This window comes from Motacilla alba, chromosome 6 (assembly GCF_015832195.1).
Source record: "Motacilla alba alba isolate MOTALB_02 chromosome 6, Motacilla_alba_V1.0_pri, whole genome shotgun sequence".
NCBI lineage: Eukaryota > Metazoa > Chordata > Aves > Passeriformes > Motacillidae > Motacilla > Motacilla alba.
In genome coordinates this window covers 12653729-12671646 of record NC_052021.1, presented here as the reverse complement: position 1 = coordinate 12671646, position 17918 = coordinate 12653729, and the positions used below count along the sequence as shown (strand labels likewise).

Sequence of the window (17918 nt, the reverse complement as noted above, 5' to 3'; positions counted from 1 at the left end):
CTCGCACCCATTGTCCAGCCAAACAAGTGCATTCTGCAAGGACTAACTTTGCATTATTTTCTTCTTATTTTGTCTGAATTTATAGAAGAGCTGTTTAAATTTATACCAAGCTGTCCTTTAAGATCTGTCTGTAGGGATCTAGGAAAGGAAGCAGTTGAAATTTGGTCCTTCAGTTAGGATGTGTGCTCCAGCTCCCCATCCTGCCTCTCCCATGGGCAGCAGGGTGAAAATGCCTCCTGTGGCTCTGACTGAGGTGTTCCATCCTTCCCTGCAGGTGTGCCACCGGCAGCTCCTGACTGAGAGCCGCTCCAGAGAGTTAGGGAAAAGTCCAGATTCAGACATCTCTTCTGAGGGAAATCTTTAATCCACTGCTGCAATATGACTACCATTCATCAGTAGCACCATTTCTAGTTGAGGTGATAAACGAGTGGCCAATAAACAGATTCTATCCCACAAGTCCTGCTGTCAGATGTCAGTCTCCTTTCTTTCATAGTCAAGAGGAAACATAGCGATGCAAATACAATTTACCCAAATACATAAGAATATTGTAATAGCCTAACCATGATCTAATTTCTTTTCCTTTGTCTTTCATAAATGGCAATTTTGCCTCCTGTAAGCAAGCATCATCAGATTTTGCTAATGGAAACCATTTGTGTGGTTTTAGGAAAGCCTTTGCTGCTATGACAGCACCCTTCACAATGAACATTTGTCAGCACACTGCTGTTATTTCCTAAATATTTCCACCTCTCTGGATGGTTGTGTGAGTGTGTTTGGAGTTGTGGGGAATGTGGGAGCTTTGATGAAATGCCATGGCTGAAACATTTGACTGAGCTGTCAAGCACGTGCCTAGGCAGGGAAAAAGTGAGTGTTTCAGTCTTGTGTCTCACTTCTCAGTCCAGACAAAGCAAGGGTTTAAGATCATGGGTCCTGCCCTTGCTGATAACATACTACTCTCTCCCATGCTGGAGCAAACCAAGTGACAGGGAGAAATGAGCCTCCCACTCAGGTTTAATCCTCCTGGGGTGCATTTTGTACACAATTCCTTGGCCAGGGGGCTTTGGAAGAAAATGGTAGCCCCCACTAGATAAGCTCCTTTGACTGAAATTGCAATCAGTTTCTGAGGTCTACAGAAAAGGCATTTGGATTGAGCTGGAAAAAGATTGGGTTTTATTCCTTTTCTTTCTTCCTTTCCCCTTCAAACAGCAACTGAGTACTCAGTGCAGTGAGTTTAACTTCAGTGAGGATAAAACTGCTGGAGAAAATGGTCTCACCTGAACCATTTACCGTCAGTGAGCTTTCGGATCTCAGAGAAAACCTTTCCCTGCAGGTTGCAAAAGATGAAGGCAAACTCTTTAAGGATTACTCACTTATGAGGCTTCTGATGTCTGAGCCTGGAAAATGTGATCTATGACCAGTGGAAAAGGGGCAGAAGATTTTTATGGAAGTTCCAGGACTGCCTTTGCTGTAGACTCTAATTGCCCTGTAATGAGTACCCTAATATCAACTCCTTTTGCAGAGCTGTCTATTCTCTTGAAAAGAGAAAAATGCAACTTACAGATGAAATACTTGAAATGGGAAGCAGCATTTCTTTTTCTGAAAACTGCTTTGCATTTAAAACAAGGGATGTTTTAACATTTTTTTAAACATGCTTCCTCATCCATAAAGTAACAGATTGTGTTCTTCCTTCCACTGCTGGCATGGAATTGTAATAGGCATCAGGTCTCTTGTACTGTCATAGAGATATTTTAGCATGAAATAACCACTTATTCCTATGATATATTTGAGTTTTCTATTATCAGTTTGGAAATTTTCATGTCACATTGTTGCAGAGTCAAAATCCCTATGAGACTTCAGTGGAGGTGTTTTGTAGGGAGACATTAAGCCTCACAGAAATTCAATGTCAAGTTGTCAGATGTAAGGCAGGATTGCTCTCCTAATTTCAGAGAAGAGATACTGATAAGAAGTTGTTCCCAGACCTAGAAAAGAGCTGGTTTGTCCTATCTAGCTGCTGGTACACAACTCCTTCAGAAAGTATACACCTGAATGATGTGTCAAAATTTTCTTCCATTTTTCTTGTGACAAAACTTCATCTGTTTTCCTGGATGATTATTACACAGTTGAACAAGTCTCACCAGTCCTGGTGACACTGATGAAAGCGTCAAAATATTACATTGAAATTTCCCCTTTATCAATTCCATCAAATTATTTCCAGTGATATCTCTCTCAGCTGCTTGAAGCATTCTACACTTGTCTTGCTGAACATCACCCTCCAAACCCCCCAGCCTTGCCCTGGCAGTTTGGCTCAGTTGTCAGGCTTGGCTAGTTCAGAAGAGCTCCCACCCTGGCCTGTGTGTGGGAGGTTCCAGGGCAGCACACTGCCCCTGCACAGCCCAGGTGACAGCCCTGTCCCTGCGCCCTGGCATGGCGTGGGGCTGGGTTTGGCTGGGGTGGCTAATTCTCTTCTAGTAGCTGGCATAGGCTGTGTTTTGGGTATGTGTTTTGAGTATGAAACAGTGCTGATAATTCAGGGATGTTTTCCTTACTGCTCAGCAGCATTAAACAGAGCCAAGGCCTTTTTCTGCTCCTCACGCACTGGGGAAGAGGCTGGGAGTGCACAAGGAGCTGGGAGGGGACAAGGTCAGGACAGTTGGCCCAAGTGACCTAAGGGATAGTCCAGACCATGTGACATTTTGCTCAGGCTATAAAGCTGTGGAAAGAAGGGGGGAGGCTCAAAGTGCAGGCATTTTTCTTCCCAAGTCACTGTTATGTGTGATGGAGCCCTGCTCTCCTGGGCATGGCTGAACACCTGCCTGCTCATGGGAAGAAGAGAATAAATTCCTTGCTCTGCTTTCCCTATTAAACTGTGTTTATTTCAACACACAGATTTTCTCACTTCTGCCCTTCTGATTCCCTCCCTCCCACCAGGGGGGAGTGATTGAACAGCTGCCTGGAGCTGAGTTGCTGGCTGGGGTTAAACCACAACGCTGTGTTTGTTGCACTTTCTCTCTGTATAATAATGTTTGCTGTGTGGAAAACGTACCTGCAGGTAATGTCTGAAAGTAGCCCCACTTAATTAAACAGTAGAAAATGATAAAGACAAATCAATTTAAAGGCACTTCTAGCCTTTGCTTCAAACACATGACTTCACCTAAAGACTCTGACCTTTCTGCTTGGAGAAATGGAGTTAAGATATCAAAAATGCTTGAAAATTAAATGAATCCAGGCTTTGCTGGGCAGGTGATAGAAGTGTGTGTTCCTGACTGAAAACTCATCCGCTTTGAGCAAACCAACTTTTGTGTTTCAGGTTTAACAATAGCATAAAAAAAATCAGCCTGTGAAATGGTGCATTTGAGGAAGGCTGCACAACACATCCAAGCTGTGGTTTTTAGAGCAGTGATACACATTTTGTGAGAAACTTCATGTCAGTGCAGTAGAAAAGCTTAGAACAGTTTGGGTACCTGTGGCACAGAGTGCATGCCTACTCTTACTAATGGATCCCAAATATAATATGTAGGAGAGACATCCATGCATCAGCAACAGGACTTTGTCATATGTGGATGCTGAGGTAGGCACTATCTCAATTTATATATAGTTTTGTATAATTTTACTACCCCTCCTCTGTAGTTCATGAAGAAAAGCTTTTATCTCCTCTGGACAATAATTTCCAACTAGTTTTCAAGTGTAACAGTGAGCAAACACCTAGGGGCAAGAACAGATCCCAAATCCTTCCCTTACATGAGACACTGGAAAGAAACTTGAAGCATTTTCAAGAAAAGGAAAAAGTGCATTTCCTAACAACTCATTGTTCTGTTTGGTTTTCTTTTCCTGCTTATAATATCTCCGGTGGCTTTGATTTCTTGACTTGGTCCAGTCACTGGGCTCTACTTTTCTTTTTAAAAATGGGGCTGTTCATGGGACAGGTTTTCCCAAAAATTTGCAGCTCTGCTTAGTAATCAGTCACCCTCAGATGAATATTTTTAATTAGATCATCTGGCTAAATCACTAGCTTATGCAAAAGGCAAATTAGGTCATCTTGTGCAACTCACTGGCAAATGTTTTATTGTTCACTACAGGATATTTTCCAGCACTTTGTCCTATCCTTCCTAAATTAGGAAATCATAGTAGACTCCTTTACTTCTCTTAAGAGATTGTCTTATAAGCTAGGAAATCCTGCTGTTGGGATTTTTCCCCCTAATATTCATGAACCCAAACAATATCTTAAGTAATTTGAAAACTTTGAAAATTGTTTTCCTATTGCAAGTCTGTGATGTCGTAGAGATGCAGCGCTTCCTTCTAGGACAGTGATTTTTATTGCAATATCACAATATTAAGGTACTACTTCCAACCCTGTACTAACTTTTGTCACTTTTCATGGTGTTAGATCAAATTAATGGAGATTCTGAGATCCAATTAGTAATCCTAGAGCCCTCTATACTGTGGTTCTCCAAAAGCCCTCCCTCAGTCTTGATTTCTTTTTGGTTTTTTTTCCACCCCCACAGATTTTGCAGAATATTCTGAGTATTGCAGTTTCCATTTTAGAAGGCTGAAAATGTAATCCTGCTGGAAGTTTTGATTGATGTTAGTGAGAAAAGACTTAATGCACATAGTGGGTACTTTTGGAAATAGTCCCTATCCCTTTCCTGATTGTGGAAAAGGAGTGCTTTTTTCTCTCATGCGTGGTACCACTGTTCACAACAGAATAATCCCTCTGGGCGGGGTTCTCCTTGTCATTTAGTTCAAGAGATTCTCTGACTGGTAACTAAGCACTTTTTATCTTTGCCTCTGAGTGATTTATTGTTTTTTTTACTTCTCACAAAGGAAAAACCTTTTGCTTTTTCCTCATTTGCTTGTGATGTCATATTTCTTTTGTTTGTCAACAGAAAGAACAGGAGAGTTCAAAATACTTTACTGCCTTGATAAAAGTACTGATAGTTTTGATCAAAACAAAAAGATCTAGCTTTTTATCAAAGATGCATTTCAGAGCAGCTTTTTAAAGTTAGTGATTCTAGGTGTCATTAATTCTAGCTGTGTATATCATGGACATTACATTTTCAGTGTTAATAAAAAGAAAAGGAGAAAGGAAGTATGCATTTACAAGGGACTCTGTCTCCTGAGAAGGTGAAGCCTGGCCCAGAAGGAAGGTATACTCTTTCTCCTATCCTAATGCCTCAGCCTATTTTTTTACATAATTACTGGATTGGTTGTACCTTTCCCTGATGCTTTCTCTGTTTTTAGAGTCCTACTTCTTTTATTTTTTCATCTTTGCATGAAAACTAGTGCACACATTTTAGTTTATCTCCTGAACTGCAAAACCCAAACAAGTTTGGAATGACACAAAAAAAAAAAATCATTTCTAATCAAGAGAAGGGAATAAATGATAGGTGCATGTAAATGTGTGTAGCTTCATGAAAGGAAATCAGGCTGTTGTGCATTCTCTTTTTAAAAATCTTTATTCTCATTTGAGGCTTGGTAGCAATGTTCACCCTGAATTCATCCTTGAATTAAATCCTATGGATTTATACAAAGAGCAGATTTCAGTCTTTGTGTTTTTAGAGTATATTCACTTTAGTCATGAGGAATGTTACCATTTTAGTCGTGAGGAATGTTACTTCCTTTTCCCCTTTACTTTCCATGCTCTAAATTCTAGGGGAACAATTTGCTTGCCATCACAAGGAGTGTTTGACAGAACAAGATATAGTTGTGCCAAATTGTTGATGATACAGCACTGTGCCAGATCATACACTGTTTCTGCCTGTGGCCACATCTGGTACTTTCTCTTCCTGGTTCTGTTGGGAGGCTTGTCAGCTCTTGTTCATTTTCTGTGGCTATCATTAGGGCAGGATATACCATTCCTTTCTCCCTCTTGAAAGCTTCATGCCTAGAATAGTTGGGAACTTTTTTTAATTAGAGGCTGCTAAAAAGAATAGTTCCAATAGTCTGGAATATGATTGATTTAATTTTGAGTGTATCAGAAAACCAGATCAACAATTTTTCAGACCTCATTTTTTAATTAATAGCTATACCACAGTTTGGATCAGGTATAGCTGGAAAAATCTGACTTACACCACTGAACCCTGTACCAAAACCTGATAGATTTTCCATTATACAATCTTTGTGTATAAATGTCAGTCTTTCCTAACACATGCCCATGCTTTTTCTTTTGAAACTCAGTAACCTAACTCCTGCAGATCTCACTGGTGAGAGCACAAAAAATATATTCAATGCATGCATGAAATATAGGCATTTTCTGTATTTTTAAAATTATTTTAACTGGAGGAATTGAGCTTCTAAAATGTAATAAGAACGGGGTCATAGGTAGGCTGACAAGCATTTGATTTTATCTTCAAATTTATTCCCATTTTTTTGTTTGTTTCTTTCTTTTTGGAGCTGAATGATTGCCTCTACATTTTAGCTTACAGAACCTCTATGGCTTCTTAACCTGCCTATTTCCTGAAAAGATTTATCTATTTGTTTCATACTGAATTCAGAAATTAAAGAGTCAATGAATCTCCACAAAATTAAGGAAGTCATTGCACTGAAAGACCAAATAGAATTTTTTTAATGCGAGTGATTTTTTCTGTATTAATATGGGTAAGAGGCACCATTATTAAAAAGGAGTAGCTTCCTCATAATTTAAAAGGATATGAATATTGTGTAGATCAAAACCTTAAATTAGTCTTCCGTGGATGAATAACAGGGTATAAATTGTAGTCCATTTCTTTGTGCATTATCTGTAAAAATGGGGTCTGGTATCTTTGGGTTTCCTGGGAATACAATCATGTATGTGTGTGCCATTTACAGACATTGCTATAAATGTATTGATATAAATGACTACAAAAGGTGCAAGACAATGGGGAATGACATGCTACGTGTCACAAACCATTCCAATCTTCTTGTGCTATTTAAGTAATTTTAGTCTGGTTGTGTCCCTTGTGACATGGGGCCACTTTTTCCTCCTGGATTAACTCTGCAGGGACAGTTAGTGAATGCAGAATTTGATATGTGGTGTTTGAAGTGTTTCCATAAAATTTAAAATATTAATAGGTTAATAATTTGCATTGATTTATAGTCTGATTACTTTGAAGGTCTTCTGAATTATGTCTGTCCTGGAATAATTAAAATAGTACACAAAAGGGTGAATACAATAAGTGCCAATAAGCCTTGCTGCTCCTCTCAAATGGAAGTATGAAAACAATCTTAATTGCATAACTTCTTGATAAATGTCTTACAGAATTTGGACCACTCAAGACTAACCCTGAATACTGCAAAAGCTCCTTTACAGTCTGTGACAGCATTGGACAGCCTTATTCTAGAAATCATGAGAAAGTGTTAATTTACCATAAATCTGAGCTTTCAAAATAATTTAAGTGTAATCAGGAGCCCATAATGTAGAAATCATTGAGGATCATTTGTCATTATGTTAAAAGGAGACTAGGCAGAGCTCAGAAGCACTGGTTGTCCCAGTGCCCTCCCTTTCACCCCAGCATCAAGCTCTTTTGCACATTAAGCTTCTTACAAGTCTTCTGATTTTTCAGCTGTTGGTCCTGTTATAAATATATCTCTGCTTTGTAACGTCACTGTTTGCTCTGTGCACTGAGCCTACAGGCTCAGGAAAGTGCAAGGAAAAGCTCCAGTTAATGGCTGTGGGGGAAATATTGACTGAAAGGACATGAGTTGTAGTTATTAGTGCTCTCATTATTTTTATATATAGATATAGATTATATATTTTTATATAGATTTAGGAAATCCCCTGTAAATTGAGTATCTCAGACACCTTCCTTACCAGTTAAAAAATTATTCTGTATTGCTACCATATGAAATAGCTAATAGAATTAGGATTTTGAAAATACTCAGAGATTAAATAGGCCCTTTAAATAGTTCAATCATTCATGCCACTCTAAAAATCCATGAAAAATATCCTTTTAGATGGTAAGGTAATGGGGGAAGTGGAGCAATGGTCATGAGCAATCCAGATTCATGTTTCTCTTTGGCTGGGCATTGAAATCTAAACAATAGGAAACTTCAGACTCCTGTTTTTAAAGGCATGTTAAATGTAGATATTTTTGAAAAACTCACTGTTAAATAAAGTGCCAGCAGATGGCATTGAAGAATATATGTCATCATTCCAATGTCTTGTAGAAGTAATAGGGATTCCTGTACCACAGATTTCTTCCTTCTTGCATTTCCTAAACACTGTATGGAATTCACCAAAGCACCCATTTTACAGGAGCTGGCAACCTGGACTTAGGTGTAAGGAAACTTAAAAGGCTCTAAGTTCTGAGCTCTTTTTATGCTAAAGTTTTTGTTTATCCTCTCCTACGGAGACAGGCTGAGAGTTGGGGCTGTTCAACCTGGAGAACAGAAGGTTCCAGAAGAGCTTCTAACACCTTCGAGTGCCTGAAGGGATCCTACAGGGAACCTGGACAGGTACTTTTGACAGCACAAAGGGTAATGGCTCCAAACTGAAAGAGTGTAGATTTAGAGTAGGTACTAGGAAGAAAATCTTTACTGTGAGGGTGGTGAGGCACTGGATCAGGCTGCCTGGAGAAGTTTTGGTTGCCCTATGCCTGTCAGTGTTCATGGCAAAGCTGGATGTGGCCCTGAGCAACCTGGTCTAGTGGAAGCTGTTCCTGCCCATGGTGAGGGGTTTTCAGTTAGATGATCTGTAAGGTCATCTAACCGTTCTCTGATTCCAACTCAAACCATTTTGCTGATTTTGTGATCCTCTGGACTCGGCCATCAGATGGAAAAATCCTGACTGGATTGCCATCAGTAACTGAGAGCCATCGCGGTGGCACAGGTCTTGTGCCGTTTGTGTCTGCCATGGCTGTGTGCTGTTGGTGCCACTGCCAGTGAATTAATTGATAGCTTTAATGTCCCTCTAATGGCGATTGCTCCAGATTATCCTTTTGCCATTTCTACTTTATGTTTGGAGGGTGAACATGAAGAAAGAAAAGGAAGGGAAAATAAGAATGTATAAGAAAAACAGAAGTTAGTGAGAAAAAGGAAGCGGGGGGAAAAAAGGTTGAAAGATAAATGATTCTGAGTTCAAGAGGATTTAGTCAGAGAACTCACTTTGATAATGAAAAGTGGCTGAGATTTCATTGGAATGGTTTTAGTTAGTAAGACTTAACAAAGCCAGATCTGTTTTGATTGCCTTTTGCAGTCATCTGTAATCCAGAGATGATGGGTAGAAGAGATAAAAGAAAACAGAAAATACAAAAAAAAAAATATTCTTCAAGAAAATAACATTGAAGATATTTCCTTTTCATTTGCCCTTTTAGACTTTTGTCTTTCCCATCCCCTAAACATACATTTTTCTGTCTTGATTCTCTGAGTTTCAATTTTCTACAATTTTTTCATGTATTGCATATCTCTCCTTTTTTCTTTGAATGTAAATAGATAGGATCTGTAGGTGTGTTTGTCCAGGTGAAAAGGTTTGTACAGCTCGACTTTGAAAACAATAGTAAAGAGCTTCAAATATTCATCTCTCAGTAGGTGATGAAGGTCTTACCAAACACTGCAGATGAATCAAAGGCTATTTGGTTATATTTACTGCTGTAATAAAATGAAAATATCTGCTGGGTATTCATATGGTTTAATACTGTTGGGTGATTTCTTCCTCCTTGTCTTGAATCTGACTGGTTTTGAAATGCCAAATCAAACACCCATCCAGAGAATATGCAAAGACGTGTCTGTCGCAGAAGCAGCTGCTTGCAGATTGCTTTACTTAAAATGCTTTGAGAGGTGTGGTTGCCCAATGGGGACACAGGCTACAGACTAATTAAGAAATGTCATGTTTCTTCTCCCTTGCCTTAAAATTCTCCGTAGAATTTTTTCATTATTAAGCACTTCATAAGATCCCAAGCCTACTGAACTTTGAAAATTTGCAAAAAGCTTTCTACTACAAGTTTTAATTAGAATATTTCCCATTCCAGCTCATGACAAAACAAATACTTGACCTCTGATTGGTCCTCATAATCATCTACCTATCTCAAATAAAAGTTGAGGGGTTCATTTTAAATTGGTACAAAGAAGCTCTGATTTTTTTTTTATTTTTTTTTTAGTTTCCCTTATGGTATTTTATAATAAAGTGAAGGAAATCCATGTAGTTATACAACATTCATCAAGCAAAGGTGTGAAGTGTTGGATTTATTGTGGCTTTTCATATTCACAGAAAACCAAGCTGGCATCTTTAATGCATTCACAGATGTCAGACATCTTGTGAGGGGAACCAACATACTGTTCTAGGATTTAGTTGGCAACAGAGTACAGCAAAAAGAGGGAAAATTGTTTGGCTGTAGGATAGACAGTGGCTCTGGATGTACCTCCTAGCCAAACAGTCGCACTGAAATGAAAATGATTGTATTATCGCAAATTCATCTTTCTCCCATTTGTCCCCCGTTCCATCTCACACTGACTCCTTGTGTTCAGCACAGTCACTCAGTGACCTTTCTGTCCAATCCTGTAGTGTCAGCAGGGGTGAAATATTATGTTTTCACTGATTAAGCAAAAGGGTAATTAGAACACCCACTTTTTTTTTTTTTTTTGATCACACATTGGAGGGGTGAGAAGAATTAAAGTAAAAAACCCATGACAGCTTGAATAACGTTAACTACATTTTCACTTATGGAAATATTAAGTAATAGTAGAGTTTACTCACTTTGAAGTCCCTCAGTAAGAAGAGGAATAGAGCATAATCATCTATAATATTCATCTTCTTTAATTGATATTTTTAATATACAGACATTTGGTTCTGCAGCTTAATTGCTCATCCTTCTAGCCCAAAGCACACTTGTGTACATAGACAGCACTTTTATTGAATCTCAGAGCCTCTGTTTGTGTTTCTTGTGAGACTGGAGCAGCTCAGCAACCTGGCTGCAGACCAGTGGGACTGAGACCACAGAAAGGAGGGCCCACAGCACCGGGCTGAGCTGAAGCCAGGACTGCACAAGGGCCAAAGGCTTCCTCTCCAGACAGCAAAACAGAACAAATGGAACCCATCACTGCCGACTCTGGGGGGTCAAATGACTTCGCAGGCTGAAGCCTCAGGCCTGAGAGGAGCCATGCTGAGAAACAATGCAAGCCAGGACTAGATGGTATTTACAGGTGTATCCCCGACACCATTAGCACCCACAGAAGTTCGAAAGAACAGAACAGGAAAATATTGTCCACACACTTTCACAGCCTTAAGCAATTTGCAGTTCAGTCTTTCTGAAATTAGACGTATTACTTTCCCATTCAATAGCCCTTTGTGGATTTTTTGGCTATGAGTTCATCAGTTGTTAAACAAATGTAAATTTTAGCTCCTCTAATGCCCTGTTATGACTTCCACAACTACGCTGCAAAGCACAGTAATAGTTTTTCTTCTAAAATTTCTACCTGCTAGTTTCATTTGACACACTGTAGCCCTTGTTTTGGAAAAAGAAAACAATGAATACTGATTCTATATTTACTGTCTTCATTCCACTCATGTTCTAAACATCTCTATCATACACCCACACAGCTGTCTTCCTTCCAGGTTGAAGAGCTGCAGTCATTACATACATGAAAACCATTCCACCCCTTAAACAATCTTTCTCTCTTTTTCGGTTCTGCTCTGTGTCTGGTGTTGAGATGAGGAACTGAGAATTTGAAAGGTTAGAAAGAGTGACTTGGTGACTTATTTTACATGCATGGTCATACATTACATACAGACCGTAACAACTGTAATACGAAATCAGACATGAAGGTTGCAGTAGGCATTGGTAAACTGGTGTTACGACTCCTGGAAACAACCCACAGAGTGTTACATCTTGGACTTGTTAATTTGTTTTTTTCATGCTGTGCAATTTATGTAATTTTATGCTGTTTAAACTATGCTTTTTTCTACCCTATCTTATATCTTATTTTAATTGCTTTAGTGCTGTTTTTTAATCATATTCATGTATATTTTCCACTCATTTTACCCTACAGGCAGAGCTCCAGAGTGCCTCTAGCACTGAGAGCTTTGTCTCCTTTTTTTTCCTTTCAAGAGTAGTAAATATGTCATCAGTCCATAAAGATGGAGTCCCACCACCCCAGAGCATCTCACTGTTTGTCCCACTCTTACCACCTTCTCTACAAAGAAACTTATATGATTCAATTTACTGGAATAAGGCAGTTGCCACTGACAGATTTTCCTGTAGGAAATACTGTGAGACAATTCTGATCTCACAAAAAATGTACTAGAAGCAATCTCTCTTCCACATATTCTAAAAGGAGTCAAAAATATAAAGCAAAGGGGGTTTTCACAATCTCTAGGGAATTTAGGAGCAGAAATCCAACTAAGACATCAAAGAGGCTTGTCCTTAACTCCTTTGGATGTTTCTGAAACTCCCATCCTCAAAGCTTGTCCTAGAAGGATTATAAGCACACCCCAGCAGTAGGAATGTGTTTTTCTGTTTAGCAATCGTGCAGAAGAGAACTGTGTTTGAACTGCATGTGAACAATCTCTCTTAAATCACCGCCTGCATCAAAAGATTGACTCAAGCCTCTTCTTCCTCCTCCCTGTTCCTTCCCAAACTGGCCACGTCACACGGGAGTATTTCTGGATACTTTGAAGGAGGACAGACCTAAAGAAGGTTTTCACCAGCTGCTTCACATGCATAAATGCTACTGGAATTATTTTACATTATGCAGCTAAACTTAGTGAGTGTACCTTCCCCACCCACAAAAGGAGCTAACCTGGTGACACATAGTCTACAGTCTCAGGGGGCTTTTTGGAGATGGGAAATTCAGGCACCGTGTGATTTAACTTGTTTTCCTAAGGACAGAGGAAAGGAACAATGGCTAGGGCATTAGCCTGAGCCTTGCCAGTTTAGCTCAGGGCCTTGTCAGATGTTTCTGAAAGTCCCTGCGTGCCTTAAATAGATAATTATATTTTTTCACAGTAGTACGAGGTAACTGCTAATAATAAAAAGTTTAGAAGTGCTCTGAACAGTTGTTCTGGCACACAGCTGGGAGGAGAATAAGAGGAGTCAGACCAGGAAGTTCTTGACTTGTGGATGATTACCATAACAACTTAGTTATCCCTCTTCCCTTCTCTCACTGTAATTACTGGTTGTGACCTATTGCACATGATGTAATTACTGTGTTATTGACAGAGCTTAAGCTCAGGCACTTTCTTGGGGTGAACTTGATGTTTGAAAAGGCTTTTCCTCCATCTTCCCCTTCTTGATAGGAAAATGAGACTGTAGGGAATGGGAATGCTGAGCTCTCATGCAGTGGGACTTATGTTGTCTCAAAAATGCTGTCTTCATAAGCTGATAAAAAGACTTCAATAAAGAAAACTATACAAAAGATCTAATAGTTCTTGGCTGTATAGAGGAAAGGAAAGCAGGGGAAAGTGAAGGGAAAATAATAATAATGCAATCTTGCATTTTCTAACATGGACAGTTGGCAATATTGTGCTTTTCCAATTAAGATGATAGCATCTGGACTACTGTAATCCTTAAGGTTGTAAACTGTGTCATGTTGCCCAGAGTGGATTCATCAGTCAGCTGGCAATAATTTATATGATTAAAAAGAAAGGCATTGCCCATAATTTTACTGTAGGGTTGTTATGTTGTCTTTTGGGTTTTTTGGTTTTTTTTCTTCCTGTGGAAAATAATTTGTCGAAAGCATTGTACTGGAAGAAAAAAAACCTGCAACAATATTAGCAAAACATCTTCCTTTGTCTTCTCTTCCCTGTTCAAAAATACCTAATATAAATTAATAAGCTGAGGGTTTAATGATTTTAAGATTAATTTTTTACCCACTAGATGAGATTATTTATTATATGCTGGAGTTCATTCCTACAGTGCTGCTCAGGCTAGCTGCAGAGTGGGGAGAGAAGCATGCAGCTTTAGAAGGGAAGGCCAGTATGGCAGGGTGACAGCTGCCACCAAGACAGGTAGGGCAGGGGATAGCAGAGGGTAAAAAGAATCCACAGACCCAGGGGCTGGAAAATCCTCAGTAGTGAGAAGGAGTTAGGAAGGTGCAACTTACATAAAGAGAAACTGGCACAATTTTCATTGAGTCTTTTTCCTTAGTCCTTTCTCTGGCATCCAGCTCAATGTTTGGATCAGTAATGATGTTATCCTGCAAGTGCATAATAGCGGCTGCAAAGAAAGAACTGTTCTTTTAGGGGGAGATAATTTGGTGTTTCTTGTTTGGAAAATTAGAATGAATCTGTCAATAATTTCAATGCTTCTGTGAGATTATGAAGTTTCTTTTCATTTCCTCCACATCATTTGCATCACGAGTTCAGAACTAGGGTTCTAGTCTGAGCAACTTGCCTGCTGAGTCAGGTTCTCTGAGCTATACTGGGACTGCTTAAATGCAGAGAAAGACTTGCTAGAAAGACATTGAGGGCTCTCCTGGAGCTAACAAACCTTCCCTCACACAAGTTCCTTGTTTGAGCCTTGTGTAAGGATTCACACCTGTGCTGAAATGGGAATGCTGAACACCTGTGCTGAGAGGGTTGAATTGGGAATGCTGAACACCTGTGCTGAGAGGGTTGAGTTGGGAATGCTGAACACCTGTGCTGAGTTGAAATGCAAATGCTGAACACCTGTGCTGAGTTGAAATGCAAATGCTGAACACCTGTGCTGAGCAGGTAGAAGAGGTTATAAAAGCAGACGGGTAAACAAGCTCCTCATAACTTCAGACTTCAGGTAAGTGGTGGCCTCTGAAAAGTTCTTTGTAGCTCTGTGGTTTGTTTCTTTTTGTTCTGGGTTTGTTTTTTGGTTTTTTTTTTTTTTTTTTTTGGGGGGGGGGGTTTGTTGATTAGTTGGTTTATTTGTAACATGGATTAAAATTCTAAACATTTTTCATATATTTTCTCAAGTTGTTGGCTTGTACTGATTCCAGATTGTTCCTTGCTTTCCTTAGTGAGACGTGGTACTTGTTTTGTGTAACCCTCTCCCTTCATGACTGGAAATAGGAGTAATCACAAAGGAGGAAAAATGGTGATTTTCCTGATATGCTGGAAGTGTCAGCTGGTGTATTGGCCAGAGCTGCTCTGACAATTTCTGTCTTCTTTCTGTGACCTTATATGAGCCCAAAACAACAAATAAAATGTCTTCCTTTCAAGACAATTTCTTTGAAGCTACTCAGGGTTGCAAATTCACTTAAACAAATGACTGAAAAATGCAGTAAACTGTTAGCTTCATCCTCAGAAGCAGCCTAAAAATGTTAGATAAAAATCATGTTTAATATCCTTTGATGCAACAAACGTATTTAATGGGAGGGCATAGCCAGCCTTCTCTCCAGTGAGACAATAGCAGATTCTGTGAATCACCCTCAGCCTTTAGAAGAAGGGTTTTCTGATGGAAGAGGTTGATGTTCTCCTCATTGTGTCATAGAGGCACAGTAGACTTGCCACAGACTTTGTGGATGTGGGTGATGCTTCACTAGAATAGAGGTAAAGCTTCTCTTTCAGTTTGATTTCCATCTCCAAAAGCCATTATGAGGGGACCTGTGCAGCATCCATGAGGTTTTGTGCTGGTTTTGCATGAGTGAGCTGCAAGTAGTTCTATGCCCTTGTGAATTGACAGCATCAAGGTGACTTGCACTGATCTTTGTTACTCACCAGCTGCTCCAGCTTCATGGCTAATCTCAGTATATTCACTATTAGAGTTAGTTTATTATTAGAAGATGAGCCAAGACCACCACCAGACCCCTCCTAATGTCCCCCCTCCCTCATCTCCCTGCCACTGAAAGCAATCTATTTACTTTTTTAGATGATTTTTAGCTAACAACATGCCAAGTTTCCTTTTGGTGTAGCTGGGAACATATAAATAGATGGGGATTACCTGAAAATGCTGCTAATGAATTAGTATGTGTAATGCTCAAAGAAGCTTAGGCACACAATCAAAGAGGTCTGTAAAAAACATCCATAGGTTATTGAAGAGCAGGGAGCAGTCTGTGCTTACAAAGTCACACCTTGTAGACTTACTGGCATAAGTATTTACCCTGCCAGTAGTAACTGTAAATTCCCAGGCAAGCTTCTCTAGCAGGGCAGGTGTGGGGCACAGTCTGCTGTGGGAAGCATGTCCTGGGCACAAATAGCACTGAGTCACTTTGCTGAAGGACTGCGCTGCCCCAGAGAACTAAGCCAGTCTTACACAGGGGCACAGCCTTGCAATTGCCCCCTTGACCTCGGAGAAGAGGAACTGACACTTGAGTAGAGAAAACCAGAGACTCACAACAAATATCCTGAATTGGAAGGGACCCACAAGGCTCATTGACTCTTAAGCTAATGGCCTGCACATGGGTCAAACTCAACCTTGGCACCAAGCGCCAGGCTCTGACCACTGGGCTAATACAGAGCCTAGTTGTCCCTCTGCCGTGTGATGGGGAAAAGGAGGAATGGAGCTCCTTGTGATATTTTATTGGTGTGGGAAGCATTTAAGTACCTTTTTTTCCACGGAAATAAATAGCTCCAGCTACAATGCCTTGTGCTGGGTGGTGAGTCTGCTGCTTCTGAACATGGAAGAGAGGTAGAAGCTCTAGGAAATGGCTGGGTAACCTCAGCTTTTGAAGGCCAAGCTAAAACCTGCAGGGGCACATTAGACAGGAGTATAAAATCTTATTGCTGAGACGTGATTCTTGTTATTATTCAATGATTAAATAACAATTTAGCTCTATAAATTCCTCCCACTTTTGAAGCACAAAAGAGCTGTGCTCATTTACTCCAACCAAGAATTTGATATAATAATTTTGGGAAGACTTCCTGCTTCTTTCATGTTCACAAGAGTTCTGCATTATGTAAAGAGACTGTGGCATGAATGTTACCTGGCCCAATTTCTGTGTGTCGTTAATTGACTTAGCTTTATTCTCTGCATGCAATTCCACACACAAAAGGATGTTTTAAATCACAGCCAATTGCTGAGAACACTTTCAAGGAGTCTTTAAAAAAAAATAAAGTCCTAAATAGTCTGTATTCTTTTATTTGCACATGATACAATTGTCAAGTTTTCAAGCAAGCAATATGGTCATTTTCTACTGAGCCTTCTAGTCCCAAGCTTTCTGTTGGTTCCAGAAATATCAGACATTCTACACCATTTGTTCTATGAGAATCTAACCCTGTATACTTTACTGAAACCTCTTCTTGGGATACTTTTGTCCAACAAATGCAGCCCAAATACATCTACATAGGGATAGTTCATTAAAAAAATAAAAGAACACTTAGGGATGACAGAAACTTTATAGAGTGCATAAATATTGTGTGTAGGTCTCTGAATGGAGCTTGGCTCAGCCTTCAATAGAATACCTAGGATACTTTTCCTGGAATGAGTGTCATAAAGTCATTTGAGTAGTAATTTGTTTGGAGCAATACCTGTGACTTCTGGCATGTGCTGGAAATTTTAATTCAGGCTCACATATGTTGAGAATAAACACTTGAAATCACTAGGCTGGTAAAATATATAAACTTCATTTTATGACCTTGAGTTGAGTGAAGTTGTAGTATCAGCAGAAGTATGTTTTGAGTTGTGATAAAAATGGTCTCTTTAAAGAAAGTCTCAGTTTGTACAGAGAGGAAATTTGCTGGGAATTCTTTTCAAAATGGTGATTGGAAGACAAGAGGGGCCTTCATCAAAGGGGAAAAGCTGAAGAGAAAAGAAAAAGAAGAGCAAGTGTTTGAGTTTTGAAGGCTAGATACTGGATTGAGGAAAGAGAAGGATAGAGGAAGGATATAAAAACAATATACATTGGGGAAAGGAAAATGAGGCAGAAAACAGCATATCAAAAAAATGGAGAGTAAGATTAAGAAAAAGAGGAGAGTTAGCAGGAGAAAAAGCATTAGAGCAGTGCTGGAATTAGGCCAGTGCTGGTCTGTGGCAGCTCACAAAAGGACCCTGACAGGCTGATTGAAATTTGTCCCTCTCCAATTCTGATGGGTAAATTCCTGTACC

At 39.6% G+C, this 17918-nt stretch overlaps 1 long non-coding RNA gene across 1 annotated transcript in view; it reads left to right on the top strand.

Moving 5' to 3' along the window:
* The window catches only part of LOC119702852, a 286047-nt gene that overhangs the window by 150235 nt on the left and 117894 nt on the right, over positions 1-17918 (top strand). The gene's annotated exons all lie outside the window — the stretch shown is intronic.